General features: G+C 40.9%; 1 protein-coding gene across 7 annotated transcripts in view; it reads right to left on the reverse strand.

The window, feature by feature from the left end:
- Positions 1-12,207, reverse strand: part of LOC138756979 (apolipoprotein L5-like) — an 89,846-nt gene extending 77,639 nt beyond the window's left edge. For all 7 annotated transcript variants that reach the window (XM_069923513.1, XM_069923508.1, XM_069923512.1 and 4 more), the window contains exon 1: positions 12,089-12,207. The gene's annotated coding sequence lies outside the window, so the exon portion shown is untranslated. The remainder of the gene's footprint in view (positions 1-12,088) is intronic.
- Between the last annotated feature and the right edge of the window lie 286 nt (positions 12,208-12,493).

The following is a 12,493-nucleotide window of genomic DNA, read 5'->3' on the forward strand; positions in this document are numbered from 1 at the left end:
GAAAATCAAAACCGCCGGAATAATGTCAAAATAGTCGGAATTCTGGAAGGAATTGAGGGTTTGGATCCAATAATTTTTTTTTAAAAAATGGATTCCTGAAGCATTGGGATCGGAATTTTTCCAGAAGGCTTGGAATTAGATAGGGCACACAGAGCCTTAAGAAGTCAACGTCAACGAGCTGTTTTGATTCGTTGTTTGCAGTACCAAGATAGGGAAACTATTTTGTGAGTTGCAGTCCAAAATGCACGTAGATATCAGTCTCCGTTGATGGTACATGGAAATAAGGTTTTCTTCTATCCGGATTTAATTCAAGAAATTATTAAAAGGCGTAAAGAATTCAATTCTGCTAAAGTGGTGCTTTGGAGGAAGGGTTATATTTGGAGGAAGGGTTAGAAACCCTGCAGTTTTGAAGATCTTTTATGGTAATTTCCAATCACAGTTTTTTGAGAATGATCGTGATGCTTTAATGTTCACCAATTCTTTGCCAGACAGGGCTACTAAAAGGCACTCTTCACCTAAGAGGAAGAGACCTGATAAGAAGAATAGAAATGGGAACGGGAAGGCAAATATGTCAAAGAGCTTGATTGATATTGATGATCCGGAACAAGCCTTGGGATTGAATTCATTGGGGCTGTGAGCTGATTTAGACTTATAATTTTATAAGTCTGGATGGGGGGATGGTTGTTGCTGAAGCTTTCGGAAGTCGTCCGCCACCAGAGGATTTTTATTTCTTTCCACACCCAGTTAAGTGGGGAGTTACTAGTTTTGTAGTTTCTACTTTTTTTGTTCAAAAACACCTTTTTATTTGTGTAGGTTTTACTTTGTTTAGGGAGGGGTTTAGCAGCTGTTTAATTTAGCGGCTATTTAGCAAGGGGAGCTTTAATTTTTCTTATTGGAGCGTTTGTGGATAGAAGGAATAGAAGGAGGGGGTTTTTATTTTGTTTTTACTTTAATCTAATAACAATCTCTAGTTTGAATTTTGCAACATTTAATGTGCAAGGTTTAAATAACCCGATTAAGCGTAAACATGTTTTAGCCTATATAAAAAAGATGAAAGTCGATATTGCTTTTTTGCAGGAAACTCATTTAACTGAAAAAGCCCATTTGAAATTGAAGAAGGACTGGGTCGGTCATGTAATTTCATCTTCTTTCAATTTGAAAGCACGAGGAATGGTAATCTTGATTCATAAGAAAATACCATTTGAACTTGAATCTTTGGTGGAATCAGCTGGCTGAATTTTAATGATTAATTGTAAATTGTTTGCTGAGTCATGGTCGTTGTTGAATGTGTATGCACCTAATGTTGATGGTGAACAGTTTGTGTCTGAAGCTTTTTTAACTTTAAGTCAAGCTAAAGAAAATATTTTGATTGGGGGAGATTTCAATTGTGTATTAGATCCATTATTGGATAAATCTCCGAAAACCTTGAAAAAAATCAAAAGCAGCGGTCCAGTTGGTTTCCTTGATGAAAGATTCAAATTTGATAGAGGTTTGGAGAAGTTTAAAACCTACTGAGAAAGATTTTTCATTTTATTCTTTGCATCATGTTTCATTTTCAAGGATTGACTTCTTTTGGCATCAGGACATTTGCAATCTCATTTTATTCAAGCTGAATATAAGAGTAGAATAATTTCTGATCATTCATTGTTATTCATTTTTGTGTTGGGCCGGAAGTTATTCAATCAACCTTTCGGTGGAGGTTTAATGCAATGTTATTGAAAAAAATGGAATTTGTATAATTCATTAAGGATCAAATTGTTTACTTTTTAGATTTGAATAGGAATACAGTTCAGAGTAATTTTACTTTATGGGATGCATTGAAGGCATTTTTACGTGGTCAAATTATTAGCTATGCGTCAAAGGAAAAGAAGACATTTTTGGCATTTTTGGATAAACAGATAGCAGTTTTATTTTGTTTTTACTTTAAACTAATAACAATGGGAGATTTTAATTTTCCACATATAGATTGGGAAACACATTCTGTGAAAGGAATGGATGGGTTAGAGTTTGTGAAATGTGTGCAAGATAGTTTTTTACAACAATATGTAGAGGTGCCGACCAGAGAAGGAGCAGTGTTAGATCTACTGTTGGCAAATGGGATGGGTCAAGTGACGGAGGTTAGTGTTGGCGAGCACTTCGGGTCCAGTGATCATAATGCCATCAGCTTCAATGTCATTATGGAAAGAGAGAAATCAGGGCCAAGGATTGAGGTTTTTGATTGGGGAAAAGCTAGATTTGAGGAGATGCGAAAGGACTTGCAGGGTGTGCATTGGGACAATTTGTTTTATGGGCAGGATGTAGTAGAGAGATGGAAGTCTTTTAAAGATCAGATTTTGAGAGTGCAAAAGCTTTATGTTCCTGTTAGGTTAAAAGGAGGGGCAAAAGGTTTGAGAGAGCCGTGATTTTCAAGGAATATTGGAAACTTGGTTCGAAGAAAAAGGGAGGCGTACATTAGATATAAGAAGCATGGAGTTAAGGAGATGTTTGAAAGATACATTGAATGTAAGAGGAATCTTAAGAGAGGAATTAGGAAAGCTAAAAGAAGGTACGAGAAAATTATGGCAAGCAGGGTGAAAACTAATCCAAAAGAGTTCTACAAATATGTTAATGGTAAGAGGAAAGCTAGAGACAAAATTGGTCCCTTAGAAAATCAGAGTGGAAAACTGTGTGTGGAACCTAGAGAAATGGGGGAGATATTGAACAGTTTCTTTTCTTCGGTATTCACTAAGGAGAAGGATATTGGGAGATGTGGGATAAAAAAAGCAAATTGGGTAAATATGGGGAATATAGAGATTACAAAAGGTGTAGTTTTAAGGCTTTTGAAGAATATAAAGGTGGATAAGTCTCCGGGACCAGACGGGATCTTCCCCAGGACATTGAGAGAAGTGAAGGAGGAAATAGCAGAGGCTCTGGTGGTAATTTTTCAAATGTTATTAGATATGGGGATAGTGCCGGAGGATTGGCGCATTGCGCATGTGGTTCCGTTATTTAAAAAGGGTTCAAGGAGGAAGCCTGGCAACTATCGGCCTGTAAGTTTGACGTCTGTGGTAGGTAAATTAATGGAGAAAATTCTTAGAGATAGTACTTATAAACATCTGGATAGACAGGGTCTGATCAGGAGCACTCAACATGGATTTGTGGGAGGAAGGTCATGTTTGACCAATCTGATTGAATTTTTTGAAGAGGTGACTAGGAATGTGGATGAGGGTAGTGCAGTGGATGTTGTCTATATGGACTTCAGTAAGGCCTTCGATAAGGTACCACATGGAAGGTTAGTTAGGAAGGTGCAGTCTTTAGGTATAAATTTTGAGATAGTCAAATGGATTGAACATTGGCTGAAAGGGAGAGGCCAGAGAGTGGTAGTGGATAATTGTCTGTCAGGTTGGAGGCCGGTGACCAGTGGTGTGCCTCAAGGATCTGTATTGGGCCCATTGTTGTTCGTTATATACATTAATGATCTAGATGATGGGGTGGTGAATTGGATTAGTAAATATGCAGACGATACTAAGATAGGTGGAATAGTGGATAATGAAGAAGGTTTTCAAGGATTGCAGAGGGATTTGGGCTGCTTAGAAAAGTGGGCTGAAAAATGGCAGATGGAATTTAATGCTGATAAGTGTGAGGTGCTTCATTTTGGTAAGAAGAATCAGAATAGGACATATGTGGTAAATGGGAGAGCATTGAGGAATACAGAAGAGCAGAAAGATTTAGGAGTGACGGTACATCGTTCCCTGAAGGTAGAAACTCACGTGAATAGGGTGGTGAAGAAGGCTTTTAGTATGCTGGCCTTTATCAATCATTGCATGGAATATAGGAGTTGGGAGGTGATGTTGAGATTGTGTAAGACGTTGGTGCGGCCTAATTTGGAGTTCTGTGTGCAGTTCTGGTCGCCTAATTATAGGAAGGATATAAACAGAGTGGAGAGAGTGCAGAGAAGGTTTACCAGAATGTTGCCTGGGTTTAAGCATCTGGAGTATGGGGAGAGATTGGACAGATTGGGTCTTTATTCTTTGGAGCGTAGAAGGTTGAGAGGGGATTTGATAGAAGTATTTAAGATTATGAAAGGGATAGACAGAATGGATGTGGATAGACTATTTCCGTTAAGAGGAGGAAAGTTTAAAACAAGAGGACATGAGTTAAGAATTAAGGGGCAGAGGTTTAGAGGTAACATGAGGGGGAACTTCTTTACTCAGAGAGTGGTAGCTGTGTGGAATGATCTTCCGGGAGAAATAGTGGCGGCGGAGTCAATTGTATTATTTAAGAAAAGGTTGGACAGGTATATGGATGAGAGGAAGATGGAGGGTTATGGGCATTTTGCAGGGAGGTGGGATTAGAAAGGGGTGTTTGGTTCGGTGCGGACTAGAAGGGCCTAATGGCCTGTTTCCGTACTGTAATTGTTATGTTATTTGGAAAAAAGAATCTCAGAGGAATTGAGATTTGACTAAATTGAAGTTACGATATAATACACTACAAACATATCAATTTGAATGCTTGATCCAAAGATCTAAACAATGATATTATGAGTTAGGGGACAGAGCCCATAAAAGTTTAGTGTGGCAACTAAAAACAGAACAAGCATCAAGAACTATTAACGCTGTGAGGAAGGATAACTCAGTTACTTTTAAAACTCAGGAAATTAATGACCAATTTTTTATCATTTTATCAGATATTATATGCTTCTGAGGGAGATCAAGATGATGGTTCCATTGAATCTTTTTCGTCAGAATTAAATTTGCCAATATTAGGGAAAGATGATGTGAGAAAACTGGATTCTCCTTTTACAGATTTAGAAATAAAGGATGTTATTCAACAAATGCCTAATGGGAAGTCTCCAGGAGAACGATGGGTTCACTGTTGAATTTTAATAAGGTTTTTTATGATGATCTGTCCTCTTTATTTGAGGATGTTCTTCATCGGGTAATGCAGGAACAAGCTCCACCAGACTCGTGTTTAAGTGCAATAACAACGGTTATACCAAAAAAGATAGAGATCCTTTGAATGTAATTTCATATTGGCCACTTTCTTTGTTAAATGTGGATTATAAAATAATAGTGAAATTATTAGCGAATAGACTTGCTAAGTATTTACCACAATTGGTACATGCTGACCAGGCTGGTTTTATTAAAAATAGGTAAGCTTCTGATAAAATTCTTAGAGTGATTTTACTGATCAATGCTTCACATCAGCAACCTAACCTACCAATGGTAGTTGCATTAGATGCTGAAAAAGCTTTTGTTAGGGTTGAATGGAATTTTTTTTTGGAAAAATATAAGTTTGGACCCTTTTTTATTGGTTGGGTCAAGGCATTATATAATAATACTGTTGCTAAGGTGGCAACAAATGGTCAAACCTCTTCTTTCTTTAAATTATCATGTTCAACTCGTCAAGATTGTCCTTTGTCGCCAGCTCTATTTGTGTTGGTCATTAAACCATTAGTCAAGCTATTAGGCAGAATGAGAATATTAGAGGTATAAGGATAGTAGATGAATATAAGATTAATCTATTTGCTGATGACATTTTGATATATTTAACTAATCCAGAATGATCTTTAATTTACTTGCAAGAATGTTTAGAACAATATGGTAAAAATTATCAGAATATAAAGTGAACTGGGACAAAAGGGAAATATTACCAATTTCTGAGGCAAATTATGACCAGTGTAGACAAATTACTAAACTCCGTTGAACTGATAAAATTAAGTATTTAGGGATAATGTTTGATGTAAATATTCAATCATCGTATAATTTAAATTATGTACCGTTAATGAGAAAGATTAAAGCTGATTTGATTAAATGGAAGAATTTACCTCTGTCATTAATAGGTCGAGTAAATTGTATTAAGATGTATATCTTTCCATGAATTCAGCATCTTTTTCAATGGATTCCTTGTTCTCTTTCAAAATCTTTTTTTCAAGATTTAAATAAAGTAGTTTGAGAATATCTATGGAAGGGAAAATTAGCCATTGGAGCGATACATAAATTGACCTGGAAATACACTTTGGGAGGTTTGCAATTACCCCATTTTCAAAATTATTATGAAGCAGCTCAATTAAGATTTATTAATCGTATGCTGGGTGTTTCGTGCCCCCCGAGTTGGGCCAGGGTAGAATTGGCTGGTATATTGGAACATTGTCCACATCAATTTGTATTTAAATGGAAATCTGTTTTATTTACAGAGATACAATGTACCGATTTTGAAACATTTGTTAGAGATTTAGACCAAAAGGAATTTATTAATAGGCTCAAAAGGTAAAATATCGGTTCAAATCCCAATATATCAAAATAAATTGATTCCTTTTTCATTGAATAATAGATTTTTAGGAAAATGGCGGATTAAAGGAATAAAGTTATTGCAGGATTGTTTTGAAGAGGGCAAATTTTTATCATTTAATCAACAGAGAGAAATTTGGGATTTCAGTGAATTCTTTGTTTATTATCAAATTAGAGCACAAGTGAAAGATTATTTTGGAAGAGAAATTAAAATTTCTAAGTTAACGAAATTTGAGTTTATGATCTCTCATTTTTCAGATAAGGGTTTTATTTCAGAGATGTATGTGTTGTTACAAGATACTATGGATAAAATAAATTTAGATAAATCCAGGATTAAATGGGAAAATTATTTAATTTGTGGTAATAATCAGGCTGACTGGGAGATTATGTGTTTTGATGGTGTGAATAAATTGTTTAATGTAAGATATAATATGATTAATTATAATTTTTTGCATCAGTTCTATTTAACCCCTGAGAAATTGAGAAAATATGGATTTAGTAATTCAGAGTCGTGTTTTAGATGTGGATCATGTGTTGGAACATTTTTACATTCTGTTTGGCTTTGTGATAAAGGTCAATCATTTTGGTATAAAATTAGGGAATTTCTTCAAAATTTGTTTAAAATTCAATTCTTATTAGATTCCAAAAATTTTTTGTTGGGTAATACTGTTCCATTTATGGACTTGGGGTTAGGTAAGTTTCAGACAGCATTTTTTACATTTAGCATTGGCTGTAGCGCATAAATATGTCGCGATTTCCTGGAAAGACGAAGTTGAGATAAATGTAAATCATTGGCATAATGAGTGGAGAAAATAACATTTAATTTGCATGATAATTATGATTTTCTTGTTAAGATGTGGTCATCTTATTTGAAATGTATGAATTTAGTAATATCTTAAACTGCTGTATGTATTTTTTTCTATTTTTTCAATGCTTCCCTTGTGGGGTCTGTTGAGGGTGGGGTGAGGGGGTGGGATAGTTGTAGTTTTCATTTTTATATTATGGATTTTGTAAAAGTTTTTGCTTTGAAAATATTAAATAAAGTTTTTTTTAAAAATCCATGCCAATTTACTTCTCCCAACTCCATACATCTGTATCTTATTGCCAAGTCTTTTGTGTGGCACCTTATCAAACGCCTTCTGGAAATCCAAATGTACAACATCAACCTGTTCCCCTCTATCTACCGCACCTACTATATCCTTAAAGAACTTCAACAAGTTTGTCAAATAAGACCTGCCCTTTCTGAATCCATGCTGCGTCTCCCTAATGGAAACCCTTCACTCTAAATGCCTCACTATTTCATCCTTAATGCCATCGTTGGACCCTGCAGCCACTGAGAACATGAAGTGCAATTACTACGGCCAAACCCAACACCTGAGTAAGTACTGCCCAGCCCATAGTGTGACTTGTTCAAACTGCTCAAGGAAGGGGCACTGTGCTAAGGTATGCCCCTCTAAACCCACTTCCATCAGCGCCACTTGCGGGCTGCAACCCATATCGCCAGCTTGGGTCGACCCTCTTCTGGCATCACTTCTGATAGTCGAGAAGCAAACGGCATGAACGGGAGACAGACGATACGGGATGACATCACTTCTGGCGTCTCTTCAGGATCACACCATATTTGAGCTCCTCGGGGCAACCATCTTGGAGGAAGCTGTCCAAATGATTCAGTAGTAGCAACTCTGACAAGTTGACACAAGCCTCCATTGTGCTGGACCAGAATAAGCCACACCAACTGGTGCGATTGATGATGGACATCAAAGTAAATGGTCACACCATTGGATGCCTATTTGGCACGGGGAGTACCGAGAGCTTCATACACCCAGGCAGAGTCCAACTTTATTCCCATGTGGTGTCCCCTTCCAAGTGTAGGGTAGAATTAGTATCCAATTAGAAATCCATGTGTGCTGTCCCATTACCCAAACCATTAGGGGCACAAAATATAAAAACTTTTCCCCACCTCTGTACGCCAGTCATACTGAGACTAGATTTCCGGTGTCGACTTAAAAGCAGTTTGATTGGCCCCACTCCCCAATCACAGTCAGAAATAGCCAATTCCTGGAAGGGTCGCCCTCCCTTCCGAAAGTGGCCAATCACACACTGGCACTCTGTCGAGGGCTACCGATCTGTGGGCTGGCCACCCGCTGGCCTCCTCTTCCCCCCTGTTCTAGAACCTCTAACTGCAAACCTGTTGCCGCAAAAAGCAGGGACAGCGAGTTCATAAAGGCCGAAGTAGGGTGGCTGCTAGAAGAAGGCATCATAGAACCCAGTAACAGCCCCTGGAGGACACAGGTGGTGGTGGTGATGGTGGTTAAGAGTGGGGAGAAGCCAGACTATTCACATTAATAAATATGAACCAGACAGGTTCACATTAATGGATGCCAATCCCTTCCCCTGCATAGCTGACATGGTGAATGATATCACCCAGTTCCAGGTCTTCTCTACCATAGACCTCAAGTCGGCATACACCAGATCTCAATCTGCCAGAAAGACTGTTCCTACATGGCGTTTGAGGCCAACAACCACCTCTACTAATTTCTGCAGGTCCCATTCGGCCTCATGAATGGAGTGCCTGAGAGAAATGGATTGCATAGTGGATGACAATAAATTGAAAACCACGTATCCCTATTTAGATAATGATGCCATCTGAGGCTGTAACCAAGAGGGGCACGATGAGAACCTGCAAAAGTTCCTGGCCAAGCAAAAAACACTGAATTTAACATAACAATCAGAAGAAGTGCGTTCAGTACTACATGGCTGACAAAACTGGGGTTCATGGTGGAGCATGGTGTAATTGCCCCCCCACCCCTGAGTGCATGCGCCCCCTGCTGGAACTCTCACTGCCCCAGAACCCCAAGGCTTTCAAAGATGCCCAGTGGATCCCCAACTACATGGACAAAGCCCACCCTCTGGTGTAAACAACTACCTTTCCTCCGTCGGCAGAAGCCCGTGAAACATTCGAGGGCATTAAGGCATTAAGGGGGAGATTGTCAAGGAGGCCATGCACGCCATTGATGAATCCATCCCTTACCAAATAGGGAGCGATGCTTCTGACTTTGCCCTGGCCGCCACGCTGAACCAGTCAGGCAGACCCATGGCATTCTTTTCCTGAACCCTCCAGGGCCCCGAACTCTGGCACAGGCTATAATGGAGGCAGTGTGCTACTGGAGGCACTATTTGGCTGGCAGGCCCTTCACTCTGTTGATGGACCAGAGAGCCTTTGCTTTTATGTTTAACAATAAACAACAGGGAAAAAAATCAAAATTGACAAGATCATTAGGTAGAAAATTGAGCTGTCCACTTTCAATTGCGAGATCTTGTATCAGCTGGGGGAGCTCAATGAGCCACCCAATGCTCTGTCTATGAGAACCTGAGCCAGAGCACAAGTAGATCACCTTCAAGCCCTCAACAATAGCCTCTGCCACCCTGGGGTCACCAGGCTCTACCACTTTGTGAGGGTCCTCAACCTCCCCTATTTGGTGGAGGAGATCAGGGAGTTGACTCATAACTGCTAGGTCTACGCGGAGTGCAAGCTGCACTTCTACCAGCCGGAGAGAGCTCTGTTGATCAAGACTACTTGCCCCTTTGAACAACTCAATATTGAATTCAAGGGCCCCTTCCCGTTCACAAACAGGAATGTGTACCTTCTCAATATCGTGGGCAAGTACTCCTGCTTCCCATGGTCGTTAAAGCCCTCCTCAACCTCTTCAGCTTGTTCGGATACCCCAGTTACATTCATAGTGACCAGAGGTCCTCATTCATGAGTGAAGTGTTGCATTAGTACTTCCTGTTCAAGGGTATAGACACAAGCAGAACCACCAGTTGCAAACCCTACGGGAATGGGCAGGTGGAAAAGTAGAATGGCACTCTCTGGAGCATAATCGTCAGCCCTCAAGTCAAAAGGAATTTCTGTCTTCCAGTGGCAAGAGGTCCTCCCAGAAGAACTACACGCCACTAGGTCTCTACTCTGTATGGCTATGAACACCACCCCATAGGAGAAACTGTTCTCCTTCCCTATGAGGATGGCATCAGGAACCACACTGCCAGTCTGGCTGATGCTTCTCCACAGACATGCTAGGACCCACAAGGCAGACCCATTGGTCAAGGAGGTGCACCTCTTGCATGTCAACCCCCAGTATGCCCACATACAGTATCTGGATGGGCGGGGAGACACAGTGTCCGCCCGGGACTTGGCTTGAGCAGCGTTCCCGGCACGGGAGGTGCACCAAGAAGCACTAATCAGTGACCAGCCGGCCCCAGGTATCATCCAGGTAAATGATCTCTTACAACCACCACCACCACCATTCAGGCCTCTGCCCCCAACACCCCTGCAAACTCCAGCAGAACCTCCGACGTTCCCACCCCCACTCCCCCCCCCCCCCCACAAGCAGTTCACACTGCCACAGCTCAGCCCCTGGACACTCAGCCCGCCAGACAGGTCGCCAGAGCACAGGAGCCGATGACGACACCACCGGTACTGCGACAATCGCGGCGGCAGATAAAGCCACCGGACCGAACTGGTTTAGACTGTATTACCGGAGATGATGGACACTGTCCCACTTCACCCCGCAGGAAGGGGCGAATGTAAGTGGAACACGGTAATTCAGGTGGGGACTGATCAGGTCGGCCCACCTCTGATCTGGTAACTCCTCCCCGTAGTGCCCTAATAAAGGCTGAGTGCCCTAGTCTCCTCCCTCAATTCCAGCCTTGGATCCGGGCCAGAAGCATGTCATTATGTACTGGAGGTTTCAGGGCATTAAAGCCTTTGACCATGAACTACGTGTCTGCTTGCAGTTTTACTGATCTGCTGCTCATCATTTATGCTCCTGAGCCTCTTAACGCCACTCAAGCTACTTTGACCTGCTGAAACTTTGAGCCAACATCCTCGCTCTCTCCATGTTTACTTATCCAATGTATTCTCACTCTACACGCCTCCGCAAAAGATAAGTATCCTGAAATATTTATTTCTCGACCTTGGCCACCTTGCAATGGTGATTTGCTGAACACAGAACAGACAGTCTGTACGAAACAAGATGTCAAATTAAAGTGAAAAAAAAACGATTCTTCCCCCTCCAGCCTCCATATAGCAATCATTCTCTGTGCAAAACAATCGACCCATCAAATCCCATTTATCTCTATTTTCAGCCCTTTTTCCATCCCAGTTAATTGGCCATGCAGTGTCCTGGTTAAAGAAGCCAATTTTGCTGGGCCATCTTTAACCAAGACATAAACTGCTCTCCCACTGACCATAAGTCATGCCCGGGGATAGGAGAGTCTACCTTCAACAATATAGTCCAGGGATGCAACTGGTCCTTTTCCCACTGGTTTAACGGCGCGCTGGCGTCAGCTGACGCAGGGGATACGAGCAGGCGTGACTTGACGCCAGCTTGCTTATTGTTTCCCTTTTCCACTGGACCATTAACTGGTAAATTAGCCATCAACTCCTGGGATAAGGTTCCAGTGGAAAAGGGGCTGTTGATTTCTTGGCCTCTTTTCTCTCCTCTGAAGTTTAACTGAAGATATACTCCACCATGCTCCAGGACTACAGGTGGACTGTTGGAGGGATAAAATATAGGACGGATTATTCCATAGAAGTTTGCAGCAAATAATCTTCAGTGGTTTCTTGCAATAGTCAGGGTAAGTTTATGTTGTTATGACTTCACACCTTTGAAACGGTCTGTGGCGTAATCCCCGATGAGTTCAGATTTACCCTCTCTGATCTAGTGCAGGAAAAACTCAATGGGCAAATGACTGCTAACAAAGAATAGAAAGTGAAACCCAGTTCAACAAGTAATGAATGAAATTACCCTCCTACTCACCAAAGCCCACGCTCCACAATCAGGGCACTCGTTGAGCAGGAATTGTGGACGTGTAGGCAAGTTCTGTGTTGGCTGGTTTGTTGGTTCTGGCTAACTGAGGAGGCTGGGAGACTGCAGGTGAAATAGAGTTGTTCTCTGACGCACTACTCAATGAAGCAATAAATAGATGTCCATCAAAAGCCTTTTGGAACCACACCCAAATTTTGCTTGTCAGCCATGTCATGAAACTGTTTCAAGGCATTAAAATGAAAGCAGATGACATTTCTAGAGGGATCACATGGAACAACATCAAGAGGAAAATAAGTGGTACAATGAACTGATGTAAAATCTCTGAATCCTCCTCAATGCAAATGGAAGATTTCGAGACAGGTACTTTTCTAAAATGAATGAGACTGGTTGCCTGAA

This window comes from Narcine bancroftii, chromosome 3 (genome assembly GCF_036971445.1).
Source record: "Narcine bancroftii isolate sNarBan1 chromosome 3, sNarBan1.hap1, whole genome shotgun sequence".
Classification (NCBI taxonomy): Eukaryota; Metazoa; Chordata; class Chondrichthyes; order Torpediniformes; family Narcinidae; genus Narcine; species Narcine bancroftii.